This window comes from Labrus bergylta, chromosome 24 (genome assembly GCF_963930695.1).
Source record: "Labrus bergylta chromosome 24, fLabBer1.1, whole genome shotgun sequence".
NCBI lineage: Eukaryota > Metazoa > Chordata > Actinopteri > Labriformes > Labridae > Labrus > Labrus bergylta.
In genome coordinates this window covers 5322626-5336595 of record NC_089218.1, presented here as the reverse complement: position 1 = coordinate 5336595, position 13970 = coordinate 5322626, and the positions used below count along the sequence as shown (strand labels likewise).

Below are 13970 nucleotides of genomic sequence, written 5' to 3'. Positions count from 1 at the left end.
ATTCACAATGTTGCTGACTCATTCAATTCCACTTTGTAATTAAAGAAAATGTCAAAAAAAAAAAAAAAACACAAGATCATCACTTCATGATGATTTATGAGATTTATTTATAATCACTTTTTACATTTATGAGAATCTGGAAGTGTTTGCAAAGAACTGCATGCAAATCGCCTGAATAAGTCGGAACATCACGCACCACTTCATCAGAGCATCATCCGGCTCCGAGGCGCTCACTGTCACACACAGATGACTTTGTCTGCCAGCTAATGTGCCACTCAGGCGTATTATCTATTCAAATCTCAGTCAGAGAAGAGTGCAAAAGTAGCTGCCATCTTGCATTGGCGTTAGATTAGGGTGTGATGAGGCATAGACCATTCTCTTTGGAGTACAGGTTTAAAGCTAATCTACATTACAGCATATATGTAGTCCATGGTAGAAAGGGGGATCATCATGTTTAGACTGAAATCCTCATTAAATCCAATGTGTTGCCATCCATTTGGTGCATTAGCATACCTCCCAAAAGGCCAGGGGTAACTCACAATACGATACCTAATCCTCAGCCCATTATAATGATAATATCACATTGATATAACATTGATCATTGAGTCTAGAGCCAGACCGATTTAAGGCTAGCCGATAATAACGGCCGCTATTAGCTTATCCATGTAAGTATCAGTATTGGCAAATTTTATCGCGGATATGCGCCAACTGGAAGTTCAAGTGTTCCTCATTTGGCAGATATCGGAGGTCAACACAAGTTCAATTCATGAAGAACAGCCAATAGCATTTGCATAGGAACAATACTTGTATTTTAGCATAATCACAGTTCTACCTGTTGTCAATGTTCTACTTTACAGACTGCGTCCCCGTGACCTTTCAAAGTTGAATCGCTCCAATCGAGCGCCGCTGATTCAATCAGCCGAGCCTGAAACTGCTCCAGCTGGGACGCTGATTCCTGCCACGAGCACCACAATGCATTAAAAAGACCGCAATGCAGCTCGGGAAAGACAATTAAAGTGAAACTTCTTCATTTGGATCCAAGGAGGAGGTAATAAGAAATGGTATGTGACAAAGTTTGAGGAGCCAGTTGTTATTTTAACGTTGCATACCGCTGCTTCAGATGGATCTCCCCGCTGTGAGAAAAAATTGACTTTTATCCCAGGTGTGCCGCGTGGAGGCGTGAAGCATGAATAAGTTATAAGTGAGAGTCAACCTCCCATGCCCTCGTCCCTGCAGTGAAGTGCAGAACTGTGTGTACATATGTGTGTGGTTAATGTATTAGTTAATGTACTACAGTCCACCAGGGAACAGGAAAATACTCTGATTTATGGGCCTCACTGGTGGCCTACAATTAAACAGAAAGATGAATGCAAGAAGCAGGAAGTAGAAAAGTCTCACTTTGCTTATAGTGGAAGAAAAAGTTAAACGTATCCCCTATGGTTCCCCATGTAAAGTAATACACAGATCCTTGCAAAAAATGCATGTTTGGAGTATAAAGTCAGCGAGTGGAATCCAAAACTGGAGCATTAATCAAACCACATGCATTTTGTATGAAGCTTGAGAGGGGGTTTCATACACTGTGACGACTGCATAAGACAGCCAATGAATTATGAATGGAATAAATGATGCTCTCAGTTGGATCATTAATGGTTGAATTATTAATCCGGTCTTCAGGGTGTTAGGTTCAGGTGTTATTTTAATAATCCGATGCTATCCGCCGTAGTAGTGCTTCCTTATGTAAAGTTTTTTTATTTGTTTCACCTTTTTACAAATCTGACCCGGACAGGAACCAGCTGTAACAGATGTTAACTCAAGAAACTTTATATAAAAAGGTAAAAACTGCCTTAAAGAGATATAAACCCCGATCAGAACCAGACTCATGTTGAACAGCAGTCGGCCAGAACTGTATTGGGGTCCAGAGGGGATAGAGGGAGATGCAAAATACAGCTAAATCATGTTACTGACTTTAGACTCCAGGCTTTGTTGGTGATGTTTTTTCATCATTTGGAAGTATGCTTGCTCGACGATGAGCTTGTTGGTTGAGTTTTAGCAACTAAAAATACGTATGGCCAGCATCCACTCCACCACTCTTCCAGTTTTTTTATTGGCTTGGTGTTAGTTAGTTGGAGTCAGCATTTCCAATATGGCGGCCTGCCACCATTAGGCTTCTTAATGCCTCTTAATTCACCAAGGGCGACACCACTAAGACTACTCATTGACTACTTAACGACTGCTTGAGACTAATAGTCCACTATGGCTCCAGAAAACAAGAAGATGGACGGAAAAACATCCCATTTAAGGATGCAAAACAGCAGTCAAAAAAACAGTGGGTGACATCATAGTGGCTACTTCCATTCCTTATAGATGGTAAATCACTGTAGGAAAGGAAACTCCATATATGTGTTGAAAATGTCGATTTTAGCCCAGGCCGAAATGTAGAATGTTAAAACTCTGCTTCTAATACATGACTGAACTGGATCCTGTAGCAGAAAGAAAAGAAACATGTAGGAGGTTCAAGAGGCAGATTAAAGCGTATAGGTCACTTCAAATTCAGACTGTCGGACATGCACAGGTAGTTTCTTCGGCCCACAGAATCGACTACCAGGGGACAAAGCCTCTAAAAGCCAGCGACATTTGCGTCCAACATGGCCGCTTGCCCCGGCTACGTGTCTTATTTCTCTATTGAGCTCGAGCTGTCCCCTCGGGCGGTGCCAACACCTCGTCTTTATTCTCCCAACACCAGCGCAGATAAACACAGGGAGCTGTAAACACACAAACCCCACACACCAACACACACACATTGGCCTCAAAGGTTCAATCAATAAAACCCTTGCAGCACTTTTCCAAAGCAAAGACATTTCAGGACTGTCTTATGTGTGCAATTGAGTAAGCGTGTTTTGTTACTGCTCTCAAAAACAAACGAGGCGATCCATATGCCCATTAGTGATATTGCATTACTCGCCATTGGCATGCACGGCTCTCTACATCTCAGCATGTGTTATCTGTTTGCACAAAGGAATCCATCCCCAACAATGCGTCTAGAAAAAGAGACAATCTCCACGTTGTATTCAAGTGCCTGACCCTTCCTTGAGAAGAGCACCCCCCCCCCCCCCCACCGTGTAACACTAATCAGTTTGTAGATGCAGTTTCTCATGAAGAGGCTAACACTGAATGGATCAATCAGTCTGGGCACATGGTGGGAGACAGGCACTCTTGGAAACACAAATTGACCAACTTGTGAGGATCCTGTGGGGAAGGCCATTGCTCTCAGATGCACCGATACACAGTACTTCCCTTCCCTGCCCGAATAGCCAACATTCTAGTTTCTTGTAATTTCATCAAGAAGCATCAGAAAATAAAGTAGTCGGCTTAGTTGACTTCAGACTTTTCTGGGCATGTCTCTCTCTCTGCCATTACTCAGGGGATACGCTGTTAGCATGCTGAATTCAGGGGTGCTCAGACAATGAGAGATGCATTCAGGTGAGCTCAGAAATGGGAGTTGCCCCCACCCCCCCAGAGCTCTAAACCTAGGGGAAACACTGAGTACTGTAACGTTGTCTGCTTCTTCCATGGTGGTAAATTGGCAGATACGTCCAATAACTTGCATTATTATTGGTCCTAACAGAAGTGTTAGCCATTGAGAATGGAAAAGGGAAACTTTTGCAAAATATGCAGATAAAGAGCATCTTAGTTTGTCGACTCTTTTCCTTTTGTGATGGTAACAGAAGTGTGAAATAAATTACAAATGCTTCATAACTGTGGTTAAAGCTCACAAAGCTAAAAGGTCCATATCGGTCGGGGCCCTAGTATCTGTACTTTGATTTGACTGAAGAATATATACTTTTGCCACCTTTCAAGGGAACTTTCAGGCACAAACGTATGCATCTTCACAGCAGTCAGGAGAAAATATCATATAAATACATATAAATCTTCTTAGCTTGATTCTTTAGGGATTCAAAAACAAAGATTTGTGTCGAAATGACGCAAAATATAATACATCAACACATAAAGAAATCTACCAAAAGCCTGTTAATAACAGCCAGAATAGCAAATAGCCAATCATAGATTTGGAATTTTGGGGTGGCACCTAGGGTGGCCAAGGGGCCCATGCCACCCCTAGTCAACCCACTGGACACGCCCCTGCCTTGACTATGAAAAAATGATAACCTGCCTGCACTTGGCCTTATTGCTTTTCATTGAGAGGAGAAACTACAGTGCTGCCAATAAGCTTGTCAGTCATCCTCAGGAAAAGCCCCCCAAAAAAGAGTCCACTTTAAATGAATCTACTTGGAAAGACACATACAGGCAGATGCAGTTCAAATGAGGCCTTTTCATTTCTAAAGGAGCTTATCTAAGTTAAATTCTCCTCAAAACTATTAAGCTGAACTTCCTCTCAAGCCATGAAAGGAGTCCAATTTTCCACAACAGTGTCGTTTTTCAAGCGGCTCCAATCCTGTTGAGTAGACACATTCTTCCTGTGGTCTTCCCCGGAGATCCACGTTGACCAAAAGTTATCAAATCTCCAGTAAACATCCATGAGACCGCTTCGCTGTGTACTGTGTGCACGCAAATCCAATTATTTTTATATGGCCGTTCATGAAGGATGAGATGTCCGCTTTGTATTTTACAAGCTTCCATGTTGGATTTGTGTTTTGGACAATGTGATCCTTTGCTGCTGCTGGTTGCCCTCATAATTATGTATTTAAAGATCGTCTGGTAAGAAAACTGGGTGCACCACAATGTTTGGCAAGCATCTTTCATTTTTACTATTCGTTCACTGGCCAGACTTCATTCTTGTGGGCTTGTTAGTGTCCGATTCAATTTAGCAAAAAAAAAGAAGTCAAGGTATTGGCTTTATTTTGGGTCAGCCAAATGCGTTCACACCGATTTGTGAAAACTGAATGCATGACCCCTTTGAGTTCTAGTCTGTTATGCTATAGGAGTCATTTTGCTGGCATGGGTTGGGTCAGCTAGTCCCCATAGTGGAAAAGGTCATTGCAAATCAATACAAAGCTGTGAGTGGTAATTTTCGTTCAATGATTCAACAAATCTATTAGGACAGAAGTGGTTACTCCCAAATGAATCGCATGGGGGAGCTTTTATGTAATATCTTGATTAAAGTTCTCATTTGTCGAACAAAACACTCCCGTCTCTGCCGCTGTTCGCCCAGTTTATGTATTCCCTGCAAGGACCCATCGATCTACTTTCTGCTTGTAGGCCAGACATTGACTTGGAGCTTCAGCTAATCAAAGAGCCAATTAATGCAGGCAGCAGTATGCACAGCAAGTTAAAGCATCGATCAATGGCATACTAAGCCGCAAAGGCACAAAAACTCTGTGAACCAGATGAGACAAATGGTGTCAGCTATTGTGTTGTTGAGAATCGTCTTGTTTGGGAGTTATCGTCTCTTTGCATTGAGGAGGTCTCTTCTATTGTGCACACGATCACTGAAAAGGTTTTGTTGACTCCAGCAGGTGGGAAAATGACCTTTCATTTATTCATTGTCTGAAATCATTGAGGGTGACACAAGGCAGCATCTTACTGCATGACAAAATGGGAAATGGAACAAAAACCTATTTAACCGTGAAACACCAGGATATAACTTGAACTTTGGCTGAATGGAAATGGAAGGGAGGAAGTGGAACTCGAGGTAAACTGTTCCATTTTGACAAATAAAACCCACAATATTTCAAAAGATGGACGTCTGATATGAATTGTGATATGAATATTGACAGGCCTTCCTTCACATTTTTGTTTTATCTTGAGCATAATCTTCTTTGGCAGCCATTGAAGTCACACAAACTCCTCCCTGTGTCTGCTGTTTTGCTTTTTTCCTGCATAAGTCAATTAAATCAATCCAATTATTTTTAAATTTTGATTACTTGACTATAGGTTCTGAAAAAAATTCCACTGTTTAAAATAGATCAGAGCTCAGAGGTTATTGATTGGCCCTTTGAGTTGGCTCACCAAGTTAAAGGTTTCCAAAATAAAAAAGTCCTGGCTTTAAATTATTTGAAAGGCAATGCAGCTTTACTCCATTTTTGGCTTATCACTTATTTCCCATTGCTCACTGCTGGGACTTTGTGACAAAAAAAATACAACATTTTGCTGTTTACAAAGTGAAAAAGAAATGGCATAGATTGAGCTGTGACAACTTTCTACATTTGTGAAGTCAGGACTCATGGTGCCTGGTAATGTAGCTGCTGTTAAGAAATCTTGGCATCTTATTGAACTCACAGCCCTATCACTCAAATCATCCTTTCCTTGTTGTATTTCATGGTTCACTTGTCCCAAAAAATAGCCATCAACACATGCCTTGGAAAAAATTATACGATGGCTGGTTTCGTCTAAACTGCCTTAGATTTAGAAAGGTTTTGCACCTGACTAGCCTTATGAAATTCAAAGCTTAAACCTTAACTTATTGACATTATTGCAAACTGTTGACCACCAGCTAGCACACATTTTGTTTACTTCATAAGTCCAGAAATGAACTGCCTTAAAATTAAGCATGAAAACACTGATTAACGATGACATCTTGTTCTCTGGAGCATCATTTAACCTTTATGCTGAGGTTTGTCTTTTGTATATGCCAAAGCTAATTAAGTTTACCATCAACTAGTCTTTATGGACCCCAAATGAGGGTTATGTTATTTAGTTATTTCATGAACTAAATGGCCAAAAATGTCAAGGCTTTTCTTCTACAGTTAAACTGCAAATGGGTGATAAATACTCATAATAATACAAATTAAAAAAACTAAAAATGGGGGCTTAGTTGGGTGATCGGCGGCCTCAGTGCAACTTGCCATATTGCTACAGGTCTCTAGAACTCCCAAGGGATTAAACACGTTCTTTCCAAAAGATATTTTCTAGTTTGGTGTTTTAATGATAGCAGTGGAACGTACTATTTGGTACATTGGATTAAAATCTCTCGTTGGTGTTCCACTGGGCTGGAATTTGTTTAATGTACAGGCCAATGCATGCAATTCATATTGTCTCCTATGGTGTGTGACATTAATCCTGGAGAGACCACTCCTATTTTGATAAAGTCTTCAACTATATTGTAAAGTTGGTTCTAAAGTCTGATGTGTCTGTGTGATCAGTCTGTATTTGAATCCTCATGTGAGCTCTTGCAGCGGTGGTGCTATCTGTACAAGTTTCCCAGCACATTTAACAACAGACAGACTAGAATTGTCCATGTAGTGGTTGGCACAAGCTCACAATGTATTGAAAGAACATTGGAACACCAACACAGCTGAAGCTGCAGATGAGCCAAAGTTCTGTGTTTAGAGACAGAACAGGCCACTTGACTAGTTCACGGTCCATCACATCACCAAGTGTCTTTGGCTCTTGCAAGCTTGTCATTGTGCAGATAAACATTCAAGTGCCATGTTTGGTCACCCGTAGAACAAACCAGCCCATTCATACAGCCCAATAGCCCCAGGGTGGATAAAAGGGGGTCAGTGCAAATAAAATGCCATGCCTCTACTTGCATCTAAACTAGCCTTACTTCTTTCCAAACTTTCCCACTTTAACTCGCTCTCTTTTCAAACAGATTTTCTTGAGCTTTGGTGTAAGACAAGGAGGTGGCCAGCAGCCAGAATTTGGCTCTTGGGGAGCTTGGACTTGAATGCCAGGCCCTCGAGTCCTCAGCAGAGAGATGGGATTTTATAGCTGGAATGTGGGGGAGTTGGCTGGGCATGAAAAAGATTGGACACATTGGCAGTCGCTGGTGCCAAGGCCCCCTAGCTTGAAACCCTGCTGGGCTCCAAATATGGCAGGAAGGGTGTTAAAAACTGTGAGTAATTTGAGCTATCTGCAAATAGTTAGGACTTCAAAAGGGACATTTTTGATACCCTGCTATTCAAATCACCAACTGTCACTTTTCATGAGAACAAAGGGCAATCTCTTGTCTAAATCCCAAAAATATCGAGGACAAAAAGTGGAATAAGGGCCTGGGTCCACAGACAGCAATTTTTGCACTGGCAGCGCCTGTTTTCAATATAGAACCAATGTAGTTCAGCACTCAACGCCTTCACACCGCTCTCAGTTGAAAAAAGTTCAGCTTTAAGAACAGCACCATGCTCGTCTATGTATCTTCTCTCTCACCAACCAATCACAATGAAGAAGGGGCGGGACATCTGATATCACCTCAGTCAACAATAATGGCGGTGCAGATGCCAGTCCAGCTCGTCTTTTGGAGGGTACAATTTCCTGGTCTAGAGCTGTTGATGCCAGGACATGACTCCTCCACATTGTTTAATGTTTTCTTGGTGACTTTCCCTTGAATAAAAGAAAATATTAAGCCCACAGAACAATTTAAAACCCCACAATGGACATTATTGAGGGAAGAAGGAGTTAATTTTTGTAACATAGCGCAAAAAGTGATTTCTTTGGGCCCATCTCTAATGAGGAAGTTGCTTATTTTGGACTTCAGCGTTCAGAAAACTTGAACAAATACGATCTCAGTCACTGCTATGGTCACAAAGTTTGATTAGAAAGAGATCTTAAGAAACCTTCAATCACTCAATATCTTCTTAATTGCGGAATCCCAAACCTTTTCATCTCATTGCACTTTTAACATAGAGCAGCTCCAGACCATACTTTTTGTAGTTACTATAGAAAGAGATCCAACATGAATCCACCAACAGCCAGAAAAAAAACAACCTTTTGACAAGCAAAAACCTCCAAAACCCGACTCATTGAAGGATGGCTATCTGCTAAGATTAGATTAGCTAGTATACCGGATCTTAAACAACCCAATACCTGCTTAAATCCCTGATTTTTTTTTATCTACAAAACCTTTCTCATCACTGTCAGGAGCCAGGCACTCACATGTACGCTCGAGGATAGTGTCACGTACCCGAAGCTCCCTCCACGCAATGTTTCACTTCATTTTAGCTCATCGCCCGTAGCTTCAGGTATGCAAACTGTCACATCCTGCTACATTCCCCAACAACTCCCTCTCCAAAATGTCTGCTCTGATAAGGGAATCATGTGTGTGGAATCCATAATGTGCGAGAGAGGGACTCGAGATCTAATACGAGTATCTTTGTAAGGCAGTAATGGAACAGTTCGATGGTTTTTGTTGGCCCTTCTTGAACTGAATAATGAAACACTTAATCCATCTTGAAAGAAAAGGTCAGTGCACTACCAAGACTTAAGTACCAAACTTATTCTACAGAAGATGAGAATCATTTAAAATGCATGGGCAATTCCTCAAGAGCTCAATATTGTGTGAAAACCTATGAAAGTCATATTTTGGTGAATTTTTGAAGGCATTCTCCTAATTGCATGATGTTCAAAATGGAGCCTTTGCACAAATGTTCAGATGGTAGAATCCAACTGACTGCACCAGCAGTCAAATCTTTATGCAATATTTACAACTGTGTTGTTGTGTGCTGACCTTTAACGAACAAACAAAAGAATCTGCAGAAAACAACACAGCAAAAGTCAACAGTGACATTTAAATGAGCCTATCACAAATAACCCCCCCCCCCCCGAGTAGAGTAGGTAGACACGCATGTTTGCCATAGACCTCTAACGTCAGAATGCAGCTCAGTAAAGTTGTCCATAATTGATTGCAGCATGTATACACTATTTGAATTATTCATTGCCGATGTCAGTTGTGATTTAGCTCAGACACAATGCGTTGCAGTGGAGCATGGTGGGCTTTTAAATGCTTGAAACTTCAGAACATTTATGGGAAACTCGAAAGAGAGAGAAATTTGAAACCACTCATCACATGAAGTTGCAGTTGAATGGTGCGGAGAGTGAGTTTAATATTTCCATGCATGATATGGACATTTTACAGGAGCTTACAGGAAGGAGCTCCAGTTAGGAAATGTTTGAGAGCAAAATACACTGAATAGTACCAATTAAAGTTACTGGTATAGTAAAATAACGCAAAAAACTGCCCTTCAGTCTTCATTGATGTACCTTGGATAGAGCTTGGAGTTTGCTTGTGCATTCAAATTTTTACTTTGTTAGGAAACGCAAAATTTTAAAGGTCATGGAAGGACTACAAAACTACAACTCAATCAAAAAAGACCTATCATTCTGACAAGCAGATGACCTAGCTTATTGATATATCCAGTTCCAGTGTCGAACATTGCCAATCGTGATATGGATATGAGTCCAAACAAGCACTTTGTCTACATGGGATGGTATGTTGGTAGACATAGACCAACGCCTACTGGGTATTTGATTGGTAGAGATAGCAAGCTAACACTTAAACAAACATAGCATTTTAGTTAAGTTAACATGCAACGCAGAACAGTAATGCCTAGTCCACAATTTCAGTTACTTGTGGCTTGTTTCAAGCTGTTTAAAAGACTCAAACGAACACCCTCAGCACCTTAAATTTAACATATTACAACAACAAATAAATTCTCCATTGGCTCAAATACATTGCTGCCAAATAAAGGTTACAGAAGGACAAATGGCATCTGATTATTGGCTTTCCTGTGCCTTTACATTTTGTTTTAGTCATTCTATCCCCTCATTCAAAGTTCTCAGCTTCTTAAAAACCATTGTTTTGACATGTAAGGTCTTTATATTTCACTTTTACTTCTGCAGTTATTTTAAGAATCCCTGTGCATAATCCAGCTCCTTACAGTTAAATTAAAGACCTTTAAAAGCTCTAATGACACACTGGAGTACATTCAGATCAACAATGCTAACCAAAAGTCGATGAGGAACACATGTAGTAAACGTAGTTTAAGTCAATACGCAGCTGCACTAAAGCCACGCGAAGACAATGACAGCAGCATGCACGTGCATTCAGCTCCCACGCTTTAACCACATGGAGCAATCAAGCTTCTTAAACACCCTCACACCACCCCCGTCCTGACCCACACTGCCCCTCCGATGTACCACATCTCATTGTGCATGTGCTACGATGAAAAAGAAAAAAAAAAAGCATCAGAAAGAAAAGCTTAAACCTACTGCTTCTAAAGGAGCGGTCTCAATGAAAGTGAATTAAACAACAAAGGAGGCACTTACATTCAAGAGCCTCACATGGTCCTCTGACAGAAAGGAAGAGAAGCGTGCAGTGATTCCAGTCGGAGAAAACAATTGTGAGTAACCTTGGAGAGAGAGAAAGAGAGAGAGGCAGAGAAAGTGAGAGAAAAAAGAGTGAGAGGGAGATGGAAAACAAAGGTGAGAGAGAAGACGCAGATTCATACATCCACACAACCGGTGAGCACACAAATCAAAACACTTAGGATCTTTTTCTTGCATCTCCCCTCCTCCTCTCTCCTGTTCAGCTTTGCCCCCCCCCCCTCCCTCCCCCGGACCCTTCGGGTTTTACTTGTCATGTGTTCAGGCTCAGGCAAGCGTGAAGCGGACGGAGGAAACCGGCGCTGCAAGTGCTTTGTCCAGCGGTTGGGAAAACTCATGCTTCCATTACGTGGAACACTGAGCTTCTTGGCCCCTTCTGTGCGTCTGATCCTCAGCAGATGGATGGCGAGGCAGGAGACGGTATCCAGCATCTCGGCTCATCCATCAAATCCTTCTGGGATATCATCCTAAAAATAAATACAAGAAATGAAAATTCATGCATCCTGTGGAAGAATGTAGATATAGCTCTCTTTCAGTTGCACATGCACAGCTTGCTAGAACTGTACATCTCAGTTTAACCAGCCTCCAACAAGTTTAATGATATTCTCCAAATTCCCATTACCCCACTGCAATTAAATGAAGACATCATGCAGTGCACCCATTTGCTGATTACACAAGATATTACACTCCATATATCTTTCTTGTTCCTTCACTTGAAGAGCTGATGCAAACTGCCTCCATTTCTTACTAATGTTTGCACATTTCATTTACCAGCTTTGACTTGCTTTTAACTTTTAGTGGTCGTCACCCAAGGGGATGAAAAACGACGAGCAGTTGGATCAGCAGATCTTTTCATTTTCCAAACCCAAACCAGTTTACTCTCGGAACTTAAAGTTAAAAATCTGATAGAAGTTATTGAATTTCCAAGGCTTGTGTTTCCATTTCACCATTCTCAATTAGGAAAATCAAGCAGAATTCTCAATACCTTTGGAATTGGCTTCTTCACCTTATTGGGAAACTCAACATTTTAGAGCTGATAAATGACATTTCCGTTTAGTTGTTCCTAGAATATCTCTTTTATTTAAAGGCTTTAATTGAACGTCTTTCTCTTAGATATGATATGAATGTCTTTGAATGGACGAAAGGTTGTTGATTCATTGGTATGATGCAGTCCTTGGGGGATATTAACCTTCTTCTATATTACTTGATATGTGTTTAAGATAGCCAATTTCTCAGTTTGCTGATGATACCGTTGTATTCGCTTCTAATGAGACTTTTGTAAATTGGACTTTTGCTTGGTGTCTTTATAAATTTATGATGGAGTAAGTCATCAAGGCAAACTCAACAGAGACACACTCTTTTACAAACACAAACGTGTCTTATTCAGCAGTCATGCAAGCGTTTTTATGAGTTTGTAGCTAATCACAGTTTTGCTTTAAGCTAAATTTAAATCTCGCCATGCTCACAGTGACTAATCTAACATGCTGATGGAATATGTATCACTATCACCTTCTAGCCTACACTTCAGCACTTTACTTTGAGAACAAAAAACTAAGGACAGCTGAGGTTTAAGGAAAAGTCATTATTTTGAAGGTGCTTGGGTTCAAAACATAGCATGTCTGAACCAAATTTCTTGACAATCTATCCAAACACTTGTGTTGGCATTTCTGTGCAAAACAGAAAAACTCCACATTGTGGAAGTAATCGACGGTAGTCGAGGTATTACAAGAGTCAGTAAGATTTATGAATGTCTGGATGGAATTTCATGGCAATCCATCAAGAAGTTTTTGAAGTATTTTAGGGTCAACCTGAGTAGTGGACCAACCTTCTGACCCTGTGTTTATTAGAACCGTGCAACTGCCTGAGGATCCATTCATTATGTCTTTTATCAAGGAATATTAGACAGAGCCCTTCATGTCAAGATGTAGGGATCACCATAAATGGGTCAATGGAATGTGCAAAGATGGGTAGAGTGTGAATTATGACTACAAGAAGATATTCCCCATGTCTTAAATATACATTTGACAAAGCTAGGAAGGTGACTTTTTTCTTTTAAAAGTCTGAACCTGATGGTACAATGCAGTTGTATTTCTATAAAAATTCTAACCTTTGCTTTTTATTTGGGATTGTCTTTGGCATCTTATGAGAATTCTGGCTTAATTGCCCTTTGTCCTTCCATTTGAGTGAGTGAAAATAGTGTGTTAATGGAGGACCAAAACCCTTCAATTGGGCCTTACAGTTGTATTTACAATCATAGCCAATTTGACGAAAATAACATGAACAGAAACATTTGGGAATAATACATCTAGCAGTATTTATTTCTTGTTACATGGTTGTCTTGGTGATGGTTTAAAAGGCTTTGGTTTTGTAAGTAAAGGTAAAACATTGGCGTGTGTGCGCATTTGCTAGATTGACAGGTGTCTTCGACTATAGAACTCAACCGTGGTGTTTACCCAAACCTCGTTTTCACCCAGCATTTATATCACTTTGGTAGCTGTAGCGAAGATGGTGGGTACCGTTAAGCCGCATTTCAGGCTTCAAAGCATTTGAATGTCAAAAAACATTCAATGCTTCAAAGCATTTAAACCTCAAACATGTCAAAAAATCCAAACATTTCTCTGCAGTCTGTTGCAGAGCACTAGTGTAACTTCAATGTGGTTATATAAATGGACTTTGGAGCTCTGCAGTGTGTGTTTTGTACGTTTTTTAGACTTTTATATCGATTTGACCAATGACTTTCAATGAAACTTAAAGCGACTGCATGAATGGGGTTCCTTTCTTTCATGGTTGGCACCATTGTACTCCCATTAAACAGCCAACTAATGTGTTTGGAGCGTGTTTTAGTCATGCAGATTAACCCATTTCCCCAAATTCTGCTTAAGGAGGGCAATGTGGACCCCCTCCTGCTGGCT

The 13970-nt window shown here is 40.6% G+C and overlaps 1 protein-coding gene across 2 annotated transcripts in view; it reads right to left on the bottom strand.

Annotated features, from left to right (window-relative positions):
* The window catches only part of LOC109984134 (E3 ubiquitin-protein ligase Midline-1-like), a 63441-nt gene extending 52090 nt beyond the window's left edge, over positions 1–11351 (bottom strand). Inside the window, exons 1-2 of one of the 2 annotated variants that reach the window (XM_065951959.1) lie at positions 11309–11351; positions 11002–11084 (exon numbers count right to left, since the gene is read on the bottom strand). The gene's annotated coding sequence lies outside the window, so the exon portion shown is untranslated. Of the gene's footprint in view, positions 1–11001; positions 11085–11183; positions 11203–11308 lie in introns of those variants that run through there. The other variant, XM_065951958.1, reaches the window with a different exon arrangement.
* Between the last annotated feature and the right edge of the window lie 2619 nt (positions 11352–13970).